The sequence below is a fragment of the Podarcis cretensis genome, assembly GCF_951804945.1.
Source record: "Podarcis cretensis genome assembly, chromosome: 14".
Taxonomy (NCBI): domain Eukaryota; kingdom Metazoa; phylum Chordata; class Lepidosauria; order Squamata; family Lacertidae; genus Podarcis; species Podarcis cretensis.
Genome location: NC_137183.1, coordinates 11,841,808 through 11,856,014, shown reverse-complemented (window position 1 = coordinate 11,856,014; position 14,207 = coordinate 11,841,808).

The window sequence follows — 14,207 nt, the reverse complement described above, 5'->3', positions numbered from 1 at the left end:
CACCGAGATTCCCATTTAAGGCCCATCCCTCTCTGTCTATACAAAAATTTCCAGCTCCTTCAACTTCATCATCTCTAGGCCATGTCATTGTCACCTCCATGACTTTTCTTGAGATTTTCACCATCCCATGTAAGCCTCCCGAAATCTTTCTTTCCATCTGTTGCCTGTTTTTCCTTTATTCCACACACCACCACCCCGCTGCATCAAAGCTGGGTGGTTCCACATACCTTATTTCCTTTAGTTTTGGGGGGGGGGAATATATGCCAACCTAGCAGTCCGAAAGCACGTCAAAGTGCAAGTAGATAAATAGGTACCGCTGCAGCGGGAAGGTAAACAGCATTTCCGTGCGCTGCTCTGGTTCGCCAGAAGTGGCTTAGTCATGCTGGCCACATGACCCGGAAACCGTACGCCGGCTCCCTTGGCCAATAAAGCGAGATGAGCGCCGCAACCCCAGAGTCGGCCACGACTGGACCTAATGGTCAGGGGTCCCTTTACCTATATTGTTAATTTACCCTAAACTTGTGATCAGTTGACACCTGAGAAGCTCTCCTTATGACGTTCTTCTGTGTAATTGTAACACCGTCTAATAAAATTCACATGTTTTCCACTAGGGTTTTATTCCCCCCTCCCTCAAAAATAATGCTGCTTTATAACTTGCTGGAATTTTGACCTGTTAATCTTCTTAGCAGTGTGACATCAGCAGAGGCATTGATCCCCTTAGTGAGGTTACTTAGGTATTACTTTGGTCTTTTCACATAACAGAAGCCACCTCAGAAGAGGCTGATGCTTCATTATGTAATATAGATTTAATGTAGCCTTTTTGCTTTGTCGTAGAGCAACCCCAGCGCATATCCGTGTTGAAATTCTGCTGGGAGTGTGGAGGGGAAGCGCTTGACCTCAGTGGAATATTACAGTTGCTCTGTGCACTTGAATGGCCTGCAGAGTGCTTCAGTTTTTCCTATGATCTCTCAGGATTTTAACTTTGAATAACGTTTTCTTGTACGTTTTGTTTGTGTATGTTCACAGGACACTGTTCAACCTATGCAAGACAATTGGAAATTTTCGGTTTCTCAAACCCTTGAACTCTGACTACTGTGATTGCAGTAGACATTTCCCACACACTTTTAGGATGATGAGGACTAGAAACTTCTCTCTCTCCCATTTTTGTTTACACTCTGACTGTTACGACAGGGCGTACTGTGCCTAACAGCAAAACTCTATACTTATTTTAGATTCATAGAATACACTCTTAATTTTTCTCCCTAGAGCCATCAGTTCTAGACTACTGCCACTAGAGGAAAAAAACAAATTTCAGTCGTACCTTGGATCCCAAACACCTTGCGATATGAACATTTTGGCTCCCGAACGCTGCAAAGTGAGGGTTCCGGTTTGCAAACGTTCTTTGGAACTCAAATGTCCACCGCGGGTTCCGCAGCTTCCGATTGGCTGCACGAGCTTTCTGCAGCCAATCGGAAGCCGTGCCTTGGTTTCTGAATGTTTTGGAAGTCGAAAGGGCTTCCAGAACGGATTCCGTTTGACTTAAGGGGTACGACTGTACTGTAAGTTTTAAAAAATCCTTTGTCCTCTTTAACACCTCCCAACCGCCATTTCTAAATTGAGATTGTCAATACTTCGGGGGCAGAGATACACTTTTTCTACACAGTGCTCCGTAAAGCAGTGCACACACGGAGGGGGCTGTAACCATAATAACAGAAGATGGTGGTAACAGCAGCACCCAAAGGACCCAAAGTCACACACACGTGTCTTCTTTTTATTTGCATCTGTCCATGTATTCCAATGTTTGCCAACTGTGACTCAGAAGAAAAAGAAAACAGAAGCAGCTCTTGCCTAATCACCTGGATGCAATACTTACAACAGGTGAAGCTATATTAATATGGCACAACATATCAAAGTGATGCTGAATCTGCTACTTACTCTCTGTTTCTGGTATACAGGTAAGCCCCCAAGTGCATTAGAAGCCAGACACTCTCTAGCTCCAATGAATCAATGGGCTCCCCTTTTACTTTTCTCAAATTCAAGTGCCCCACTTTCTTCTCTCTGCTTTCCTCTTGTTTTTCTCAGGGCATCTTGTCACTGCAGACATATTGGTTTAATAGCCATTATTTTGCCCTTAAAAGGATCACTGACAATTGTACAGACCGTGTGTGGTATGTAGTTGTAGGGATCTTCCAAAGCAGGGTTTTCCACACCTACGCTAAACTTATTGACCGATTCATCGCAAGTCCTGGCAGTTATAATAATAATAATAATTTATTATTTATACCCCGCCCATCTGGCTGGGCCTCCCCAGCCACTCTGGGCGGCTTCCAAAAATACAGTAAAATATCACACGTTAAAAACTTCCCTGAACAGGGCTGCCTTAAGATGTCTTCTGAATGTCAGGTAGTTGTTTATCGCTTTGACATCTGCTGGAAGGGCGTTCCACAGGGCGGGCGCCACTACCGAGAAGGCCCTCTGCCTGGTTCCCTGTAGCTTTGCTTCTCGCAATGAGGGAACCACCAGAAGGCCCTCGGCGCTGGACCTCAGTGTCCAGGCAGAATGATGGGGGTGGAGACGCTCCTTCAGGTGTACTGGACTGAGGCCGTTGACTTAGGACTCAGCTACATTAGTAAAAAAAACAGTGTTTTGAATGCGTTATAAACATGCAACATCAGATATGCACTGCGATTTTCCATAGCATTTTTTTTCTTTTGTTAGAACAATTTAAGTTGACTTACTTATTTCATTTCCCCCCCATGTGCAGATCTACCCGTAGCAAACCATTATAACATTGCAGTGTTCCTTCCTTCCCCAAATCTTTCTCCTTTCTCTCTCTCTCTCCTTAAAAATAAAACAAAATAGACAAATCTGCCAGTGGTGTGTTTCCATCAGTTGAAAACCGCAGTGTTACATTGTTTAGCTTTTCTTTAAAAAAATAAAATACAATTGTTAATAAAAATATACGAAGATGACTTACAGTTGCTTACACAAAACACATCGGTAAATCAGTGAATCTGAGGTTCTTTTCAAGTGCAGCAAATTAGGAATGCAAAGGTTCTGATTATTACAGATTTAATCCTGCTCCAATTTTAAGCTTCACAGTAAATTGAATCGACTGCTGCATGCACAATTGAACACAAAAGTGCCACCCTGTGTCTCGCAATTGCGTAGGCCCTGATTTTACACTTTGATGATGATAATAAAATAATAATAGTAATAGTAATAGTAAATGTATACTAGTATATGTAAAATATGGACAAGTTGGGGGGGCATCCCTATGTTTGCATAAAGATGGATCATAGTGATACCTTCCAGTCATGTGTCCTTTTGGTGGTGGCAAGCCTGGGTTTTTGCCATTTCTCTAATTTCATAAATTTCACACACTACTTGTTGAGGGGGGCACTCAAAGCAGTTTACAAAAAGGATAAAACAATACAGTGGTGCCCCGCAAGACGAATGCCTCGCAAGACGGAAAACCCACTAGACGAAAGGGTTTTCCGTTTTGGAGGTGCTTCGCAAAACGAATTTCCTATGGGCTTGCTTAGCAAGACAAAAATGTCTTGCAAGTTCCTGCGGGTTCCCCCCCCCCTTTTTCTAAGCTGCTAAGCCGCTTATCAGCTGATCCGCTAAGCCGCTTATCAGCTGATCCGCTAAGCCGCTTAACAGCTGATCCGCTAAGCCGCTTATCAGCTGGTCCGCTAAGCCGCTTATCAGCTGGTCCGCTAAGCCCCTAAACTGCTAGTAGCGCTAATCCGCTAAGCTGCTAATGGGCTTGCTTCGCAAGACGAAAAAACTGCAAGATGAAGAGACTCGCGGAACGGATTCTTTTCGTCTTGTGAGGCACCACTGTACAATTATCAATAAGAATTAGGGACAATAATTTCATAGAATGGGAAGAGACCCTGAGGGTTATCCAGTCCCACCCCCTGTGATGCAGGAATCTCAGCATCTATGACAGATGGCCAATCAAACTCTGCTTAGAAACCTCCAAGGAAAGAGAGTCCACCCCTTAACTTTTGAAAAGCTAAAATAACAATAAACTCAAAACAGATTAAAACTCGCATCTACTTTCTGTGAAGGGGCCTTGCCCTGACATCAATCAGCGGGGAGTTCCGCAGTTTAGGTGCTAACTACACTAAAAAGATTGAGTTCTAGCAAATGCAAAATTGGTGATGTGTGGCACCTGTGTCTAGGTAAAGGGAAAGGGACCCCTGACCATTAGGTCCAGTCATGACCGACTCTGGGGTTGCGGCACTCATCTCGCTTTACTGGCTGAGGGAGCCGGTGTACAGCTTCCGGGTCATGTGGCCAGCATGACTAAGCCGCTTCTGGCGAACCAGAGCAGCGCACGGAAACACCGTTTACCTTCCTGCCGGAGTGGTACCTATTTATCTACTTGCATTTTGAAGTGCTTTCAAACTGCTAGGTTGGCAGGAGCAGGGACCGAGCAACGGGAGCTCACCCCATCACGGGGATTCGAACCACCAACCTTCTGATCGGCAAGTCCTAGGCTCTGTGGTTTAACCCACAGCGCCACCCGCGTCCCTGGTGTCTAGATAATGTGTCTTTAAAATAAAGTTGCCTAGCCACAGCCGAAGAAATAAACAGTGGAATAATCTGGAGAGTTTAAAAGAGGCTCTGGCTGCTGCCACCGCTGTTGCTTGGCAGAGAACTTACTCTAAGACTCGATCAATCATTTTTCCATCTCTTTCTCTTGCCTCGAATGGCAGGAGCGTCTGACTGTTGCTTTCCTTCCCTAATCCCTGGCGGAAGGGCCAAGGAACATGTTTTCCTAGTTTATTCCAGGCTACATTTCTTCACACTTGCCCGAACATGAAAAGCTTACAGAAAGCTGCAGACCAGTCTTGGTCAGTAGGGTAGCAATCGCTTGCGTTTGCCAACACTTGGGCGTTCTGAACACTTATGTAAGCTGAGCTGGTGTGGGGGTAGAAAGTCCCTTTTCTCTCACTCCTCAAAGTATTTGGCTTGCCTGGTTTATAGCAGGTAATCGTTTTATAGCTTCAGCGGATGCTTCCTTGCGATGGAACCCTGCGCATTGCAGGTGATTCTGGTGCGCACTGTAGGGTGCCCAGTCAGTTCGTTCATGGCACTCGGTTGTAGCCCATGAAACTGTCCCATCTGTGCAAAGGCTTCTGCCTGTAAAATCAAACTTCTCCTCCCTCTGAGCACCACCTAGATCTGTTCTGAGAGTTCCCCCAACCTTCTGGAGCAGATTTGGGGTGCAGGGGGAAGAGAAGGGGAAGCTCAGGTAGAAGTTGTGGTGTAAACGGGATGTCTTTGTTGAATGCGACCCAATGGACTAAGCGTCTAATGCGTATTCTTTTCAGCGGATCTTCTTTGAGCAGGAATTCTCTCTCTCCTTTCCCTTTCCCTGTTTCTTTTGATAAAGTTTTATTAACACTTTTCAGAATACAAAAGGACCCACCCTACCTATGGGGCCCACGGACCTACGGGACCGCCTCTCCTGGTATGCTCCACGGAGGACCTTAAGGTCCACAAATAACAACACTTTGGAGGTCCCGAGCCTCAAGGTGGTTAGATTGATCTCAACTAGGGCCAGGGCCTTTTCAGCACTGGCCCCGACATGGTGGAATGCTCTGTCACAAGAGACCAGGCCCTGCAGGATTTGACATCTTTCCGCAGGGCCTGCAAGACAGAGCTGTTCCGCCTGGCCTTTGGTTTGGACTCAGTCTGACCCTTATGTTTCCTTCCCCTTATAATCTTGATTTATCAGCTACCTTAAAATGAGGCTGCATTTTAAATTGCATTTTAACCTGTATTTTAAATTGTTGTTTTTTTCCTCCTCTCTTTTTCCCCTATTATGTTTTTACTGTGATTTTATTGGTGTAAGCCGCCCTGAGCCCAGCTCTGGCTGGGGAGGGTGGGGTATAAATACATTATTTATTATTATTATTATTATTATTATTATTATTATTATTATTATTAAAGACAGGCTAATTGACACAAAGAATCATAAAAAAGAAAAGGAAAAAGATAGAAGAATCCAGGGATCGTCTCTAACAAATAAATCTTAACTTTTGTCCCATACAGAGTGTCTTCCCAGCTCTCACCTGGGAGCCTCTCTCTCATCTCCCAGCCTCCTGCACTGAGAGATCTCCCCTTCCCTGTCTCACACAGGGTCTGTACATCCGCTTCATCTGCTTGCAATTCTTACCCAAATACAGTAAGATAAAATGGTAATAGAAATGGTAATAGAATACCAAGGTTAGGAAGATAAGAATAATAACAAAACAGAGAGAGAGAGAGAGAGAGAGAGAGAGAGAGAGAGAGAGAGATAGCAGTGACTTCCAACTATCCATCCATTCTCTGAGCAGGAGTTAACATTGGAGGCAACCCACTATTCAGCCTTTGAATGAGCTGGGGGAGTGACACTGCACATTGGGTAGAGGAAAAACATTTAAGGTAGGGTTTGATGGGTTTCCACATGTGTTTATAAGTCCAGCCCACTTCATGCATACGTCCATCTCAAGGGTATGTGCATATTTTTTAAAAAATAAGAAAATTTGCATTATTTATTAATGCTTTTCATTCTGAAATACACACCTTCTTATGCATTTTTTCCTAGAGCATGCATTTTTGGTACACGTTTTGGTATGCATTTTGGAGCCAACGGTGATATTGTGAAATTTGGAGGACTGAAGGATAACAACTGCATTCCAATCCATGCATTTGTTCGGGAAGTTTGCTTTAAAAATACAGACGGAACAAAATCCTTGGGCATCCCTAGGTGGAGTACATGTTTTGCATGCAAACGAGTGCCCTCGTTCAGTCGCTATCTGTTAAGGATGAATGAAGGGCGAGGAGCTTGGGTTGTATGCCAATAAGTCCTGGGCAGTGTCGACCAAGTGAAATTAAAATCTAGGTTGGTCGAGTCTTTAATTTAAGTGGGTCTAATCTAAGTAGGACACGGGTGGCGCTGTGGGTTAAACCACAGAGCCTAGGACTTGCCGATCAGGTGGTCAGTGGTTCGAATCCCCGCAACGGGGTGAGCTCCCGTTGCTCGGTCCCAGCTCCTGCCAACCTAGCAGTTCGAAAGCACGTCAAAGTGCAAGTAGATAAATAGGTACTGCTCCAGCGGGAAGGTAAACGGTGTTTCCGTGCGCTGCTCTGGTTCGCCAGAAGTGGCTTAGTCATGCTGGCCACATGACCCGGAAGCTGTACGCCGGGTCCCTCGGCCAATAAAGTGAGATGAGTGCCACAACCCCAAAGTCGGCCACGACTGGACCTAATGGTCAGGGGTCCCTTTCCCTTTCCCTAGACACAGGTGCCACACATCACCAATTTACCGTTAATCTAAGTAGGTGGAGCAGGAACCAGCAAGCCACTCCAGTATCCTTGCCAAGAAAACTCCATGGACAAAGACAACAGGAGCCAGTGTGGTGTAGTGGTTAAGAGCGGTGGACTCGTAATCTGGTGAACTGGGTTCGCTTCCCTGCTCCTCCACATGCAGCTGCTGGGTGACCTTGGGCCAGTCACACTTCTCTGAAGTCTCTCAGCCCCACTCACCTCACAGAGTGTTTGTTGTGGGGGAGGAAGGGAAAGGAGAATGTTAGCCGCTTTGAGACTCCTTAGGGTAGTGATAAAGCGGGATATCAAATCCAAACTCCTCCTCCAACAGGCATATAAAAGTGCCTGGCGTGCTCTGGTCCATGGGGTTACGAAGAGTCGGACACGACTAAACGACTAAACAACAACAATCTAAGTAGGACTAACAGAGGATTAGGACTAACAGAGGATTAGGGATGAAAGAGTTGCAAGGGACCATGAGGATCATCTAGTCCAGCCTTTCTCAACCTGTGGGTCCCCAGATGTTGTTGAACTACAACTCCTATCACCCCTAGCTAGCAAGGCCAAAGCTCAGGGATGATGGGAGTTGTAGTCCAACAACATCTGGGGACCCACAGGTTGAGAAAGGCTGATCTAGTCTAATGCAGGAATATGCAGCTGTCCCGTACAGGGATTAAACCTACAACCTTGGCATTATCAGCACCATACTCTAACCAACTGAACTATCCAGGTGGATGGATTAGTTCACATTTAAAAGTAAATCTATCAGTTCTGCACTTTCGGACATGAGAACTGAAGCATAGCCACTCTTCAAAATTCACAGTCACCCAACTTTAGCGATCTGGTTCTCCAACCAACCATTGTTTACAAAAAAATGCATGTATTAGGGGAAAGGGTGCATGGAAATGAATGTAGTAGTGAAAATAACATACCAAAAAATGCATCGCATTAATTAAGAAAATTGCTTGCAAAAATGTGTACGTTAGTCAAAACTGCATTAAAAAATGTGTTTATTTGCGGAAATTTCAGCAAAACACTGATGAGTTTCCACGAGGATGTAAATAATAATAATAATAATAATAATAATAATAATAATAATAAATTAATTGTGAATTGCTGCAGAAATCCTGGACAACTGAAATCATGACTAGAAAAATGAGAAACTGAGAAAACCAAAACTGATGGATCTTTCCATCCTTTTATTGGACACAATCCCCTAATGCAGGATTTTGAAGTGGACAAGAAACCAGTGTAGGGGTTCACTCAAGATGTGCATTTGCCCAGAAGGCCTGCCAGGTGATTGTACAAAGGTGATGCACCCTGATGGGACAGAGGATGGCCGGTGGGTATCATATCAGAAGTTCCAACAGCATTGTTTTCGATAAGAAAAATCAAGGTAACTTCCTTAAGGTGAAGAAATCTGCACTTTGTCCAAGGCATTTGGATGGCAGCACATCCTATCTAAATTAAAGCATAATGATTAGCCATCTATGATGCTTTCTGCAGTGATAAGATAAAAAGTCTCCAGGAAGCTTATTTGCTTAAGGCTGCTGGAGTATTTAATCTCTGAGTCCCACTGAATCGGGTTGAATTTCAGAGCCAGACAAGTTCAACGCTCCCTCTGTCTTGGCACCTTGGTCCCAACCGTGCGATGCTTGCCAGTAAGAAGTGTACAAAGGTGCCATTTTCCTCCCTATATTGTTCAGATTCTGATGGGTCATGTTGCATTTTGAATGAGGAGTTGTGCGTCTTTGGAGAAAGAAATGAGATGACAAGCCAAACTATGGCAATTCTCTCCGCCTCCCCCTGCCCTGTTCCCCTCCCCCTTTGTATGATGGCTTGGGGTGGGAGAAAAAGAGCAAAAAGCAAAACTTACTCTGGGCAGTTCAGCTGCAGGAATTCCAGGTTGTCAACCCAATAAGGATGTTTTCCAGTTCCACACAAGCAAGTGGGCCTTTTGTAGAGTTGGAAAAGACACTAGCGGTGGCACGAATCTTTCAACTCACAGGATCTCTGTACTGATGTGAGCAGTTGGGGAAAGATTGGACGACATGTTCTAACACACTGGTTTTCCTTTTTTAAAAAAACATAATTTTTATTCAGTTTTCCATATTTCATTACATTTTCATTACACAAATGCATAACTTAAAGCATTGCTCAAACAAAGCATCAACCTTCCCTCCCTCTTTCTGACTTCCAAACATCTTTTACAAATTCTTCACATTTCTATAGCCACTTTTTTACCTAATAGCTTCTTTTGACATTCACCTCCTTATATGTAAATCAGCTCCTTATTTTGACATTACCAAACATTTCAACTCAAACTTACAAACGTTTTCAGATGTTTACAGTTTTCTTTCATATAAAATATAAATTTGCTCCAGTCCTTTTGAAACAGTTCGTCACGCCGATTCCGGATCTTCTAACACACTGGTTTTCCAACTGTATGTGGTTTTCTTTAAATGAGCAAACCTGGTGTTCCTCAGAAGCCTACTGGAGTTGGAGAACAGCCTTTACCAAAGGTGTCATGGGCTTTGAAGACGCTCAAACTCAGGACACAAGGGAAAAACGTGCTAAGAGGAAGGCACGCTTGGCAAATCCACACCGTGATCAACTCCCGATGGGTTTATGAAACAATTCTATATTCTCCCACCACGCTGACAAAGTTGTTCCGTTTATCAGTCACAACCAAACAACGGTTCTCGGGGAATCATGCAAAACACATAATCTGGCCTCTGGAAGGTTTTGTGTTCGTATTAAAGCATAATAATAATAATAATAATAATAATAATAATAATAATAATACATAATAATAATTTATTATTTATACCCCACTCATCTGGCTGGGTTTCCCCAGCCACTCTGGGCAGCTTCCAACAGAACACTAAAATACAATAACCTATTAAACATTAAAAGCTTCCCTAAACAGGGCTGCCTTCAGATGTCTTCTAAAAGTTTGGTAGTTACTTTTCTCTTTGATATCTGGTGGGAGGGCATTCCACAGGGTGGGTTCCACTACGGAGAAGGCCCTCTGTCTGGTTCCCTGTAACTTGGCTTCTCGCAGGGAGGGAACTGCCAGAAGGCCCTCGGCACTGGACCTCAGTGTCCGGGCAGAATGATGGAAGTGGAGATGCTCCTTCAGGTATACTGGGCCAATTTTTATAGGACAACAGAAGTCAGTGTGGATGAGACTGTGTTCTACCTTCACTGTCTGAGACAGCACTGTGCCTTTGAATACTAGTTGCAGGTGAAGAAAGTGCATTTAGTGCTGAGGCTCTGCTTTTGAGCTGCCCATAGCCATCTGTTTGGCTACAGTGAGAACAGGATTGTGGACTTGATGGGTCTCTGGTTCTGATCCAGCAGGGCTCCTCTTATGACAGTACTGAGCTACTGATGTGATATAAAACAGCTTTCCATGTTTTGAAGTGTTTCTGTTCTTAATTGATATTGGCACATAATGACGCTCATTTCCAACCTGGGGGCTTTTGTAAAAGCACCTTTTGGCAGATCATAATTTTAAGTCTCTCCCCACGCCCCGCCCCTGCACTGGAAATAGGACCAAATGTTTCCTTGAAAACATACAACTGAATGTTGAGAGAGCTTAAGCAGACCTGATCTCATGAGATTCCTAAAGCGTTCATGACTTTTTTCTTTTCTTTTTGTCATTCAGAAGGTGTGCGTTCTTGGGAAACCGCTGAGGCTGTTTTCAAAATAGGCTTTAATTGAACCCATTTCCCTTTTTTCTCTCCTGTAACTGGGCCACAGATAACTCTGCATTACCGGGAGAATGTAGAAAGTTAATTGCACAGCAATTTCAGGTTATGCATACTTTCCAAGGGCTTTAATTTAATTGTTGCAAATTAGACTTCGAAGCCACATGAGGCATTGCTCAATTTCAGGTTTGAGATTAAGCCTCCATGAAAATAGCATTTGGGGAGGGGGAAGGTCAGTCTAGACATACATAAATCCTGCAGCATGATTCACTAAAAATGTAAACCCTTGTAAGCATATCAACAGTCAAGTGGGGTGTACATGACTGGGCAGAGGGGCAATAAACACATTTTCAGCCAGCGAAAAAGAGCAATGAAAATGACAGTATCCCTGTTCTCCGGCTTTCAAAATAAAAAGACACAGCACAAAAGGAAAAGGGGATGGGGAGGGAAGAGGAAAGAAAGCAAACTAGGGTATCAATCCTTAATGTTTCAAGGTTCTTATAACAACTCGATTAGATGGAAATGGACTGCTCCTTATTAAACAATAACAAAGACAGGTGTGGGTGGGTTCCTGAGAAATATGCCTTTCTGGAAGTGATTGCAATGCACCTGGAAATTGTGAATCTTACAGGGTGAGTCTTTGGCTTCTTGCCACTCCAATTGCAGCAGGTGGAGTTGATACCACCAATCCCAGATGGTCCTCCTGCTCTGTCTTGCACTGCAGGTGGAGCTGACAGCCTCTGTAAGGGAAAAGAGGGTCTCAGGCCGGCTGTTGGGAAGTTAGAAAGCTTGCTTCTGTCTCACATGATTACAAATCGGCTTGGCCTTGCTCCACATGGGAAAGGTTTGTTCTGAACAGCGAGAGAGGGGAGCTTGTTTAAAATGGCCCAGATAGGGTTTAACTTGCTCATATCTGATCTAACAATAGAACATTATGTTCAGAGTACAGAGAGAAAGCATGCAGGGACTCTCAGTGTATCGTAATGGGTGACAGAAGCAGGGAAGCTTCCTGCAGCAAACACACAGAACCTTTTGGGTCTGCTTTTTGTTTTTAAGCAGTACTGGCAAACCAAAAATCCATTAAATTCTCTTCTCCAAATAGGAACTTCTGGCAATGGGTCGCTTTTCTGCCCCAGCTGCTTAGACTTGCCACCGTGGCAGGATATCCTTGAGGCATCTTAACTGCAACATCTCAGCCGTGATCAAGACCTGATGTTTGCTAGAGCTTTTCATTGCTGTCATGTCCCAAAGCATCAGAAAACGAAAATGGAAATGTACAGCCAGGATTTTGCAGAGTGGGGTGGTGCAGTTATTGCTGCATTCTGAATTTCGGGAGGAGGGATCATGTACTATTCCATATGAAAACAAACATATAGGTTCTAGATTAGGTGTTTCACTTATAGGCAAAGGTTTGTAGGTGCAGAGAGTGTTTTGTTTGAAATGAAGAGCATTTTGACACCCAGTTCCCCAAAATCCTCTGCTTGCTGCTTTTGATGCCCCAGTTTTCAGCTCAAGATGCTGAAGTCAGGGATCTTGAACTAGAGAACATCTCCTTTATTCAGGTACAGCTGCTCAAAGCTGACCTAGCCATTTTGCAGCTAATAATAATAATAATAATAATTTAGAAAATAACCCCAGCTGCTGGAAGTGGTGGATTTTTATTTTATTTTTTTGTTTCAACTCAAGTGCCCTTGTCTTCGATCCCTGAATGACAAAAAGGCTTGAGCCCAGGAAATATTGGAATCCTCAATGACTGGGGTTTTGCTTCAGTTTGTTTGTCTGTTCCATCAAATACCCTTAATTCCCCCTCTCACCGGGTTGGATGGAAGAAAAACGTTTTATGCAATCAGTTATTCAAGCTTTAAAATGTAAGCCTTTGCTGAGCACAGGGCTAATCCTTTGGCCAATATATACATAGTTTGGCTTGGCTGCTTTCATACAGGATTTTCTCAGGCTCCATTTATGTAACAGTTGGAAAAGCTGAATGAAAATAACAAGGGTTATGTAGTAATCTTAGTGAAAGCAAAGGCTAAGCCAGACAAATTAAAAGGGATTTTTATTTTATTTTTATTGAACAAAATATATTCGGGTTTTAAAAGGATGCTTTCTTGTCTTGTGAATGAATTGGTGTTTGGTTGACCATCCTTGTCTGACCTCTCTTTTAATACCGACCTGACATTACAGGGAAAGAAACAGACAAATGATACACACCCTAATTCTATTTGGGCCAATCCCAGAGTCCAATCTTTTGATGGCTAAGCTTCATTTGCTTGAATAATAGAGGCCACATCTGCACCATACATTTAAAGCAGTATTATATCACATGAACAGTCGAAACATCTTGGGAACTGTTGCTTGTTAAGGGAGCTGAGAGTTGTTAAGAGACCGCTGTTTTCCTCCTGGAGCTACAATATCCGAGTTCCCCAGGAAGAGGTATTGATTTACTCTCAAAACCCTTAAACCACAGTTCCATGATTCTTTGGGCGAAGCCATGACTGTTCGGAGCATAATGCTTCAAATGCCTAGTGCAGATGGTGTCAAAGAGTCAACCCATTTGCTCTACCCACCCGGGAAGAATGGCAGACGAAGGTGATGGACTACATGGAACTGGCTGAGATGACTGGCAGAATCCGAGACCAAGGAGAAGAGTCGGTGGAAGAAGATTGGAAAAAATTTAAAGTTTATCTTCAGAAATATTGTAAAATTAAGGAATGTTAGAAAGATGTTGGAATAGAAATATGTGGTTTTAGCAGGAAAGATATAAAGGATTAAGTAAAAATGAATTGGTGAAAGAAGAGAATGCAAAATCACAATATATTAAGATAAATTATTAAGATAAAAACAAAGCTGGAAAGGATTTGCTGAAATATCTAATTGAATTAGAATACAAAAATGGGAGGTGTGAGGAAGTCAAGGAAGTAAGTGAATGAAAGCAAGTGATGTAAAGGTTTGATCTGTTTTTTTTTCAATTGTTTGTATTTTTTCTGTCTTTTTTATTTTTATTTTTTTATTTTTTTATTTTTTCTTTCTGTAATCTTTAAAATTTGAATAAATATTATATATAAAAAAAGAGTCAACCCATTACAAGGGAGGAGGGGAAGAAAACCAGAGCAAATTGGCTGCACCCATGTGACCTCCTTGGTCCCACCCATGTGACCTTACTGG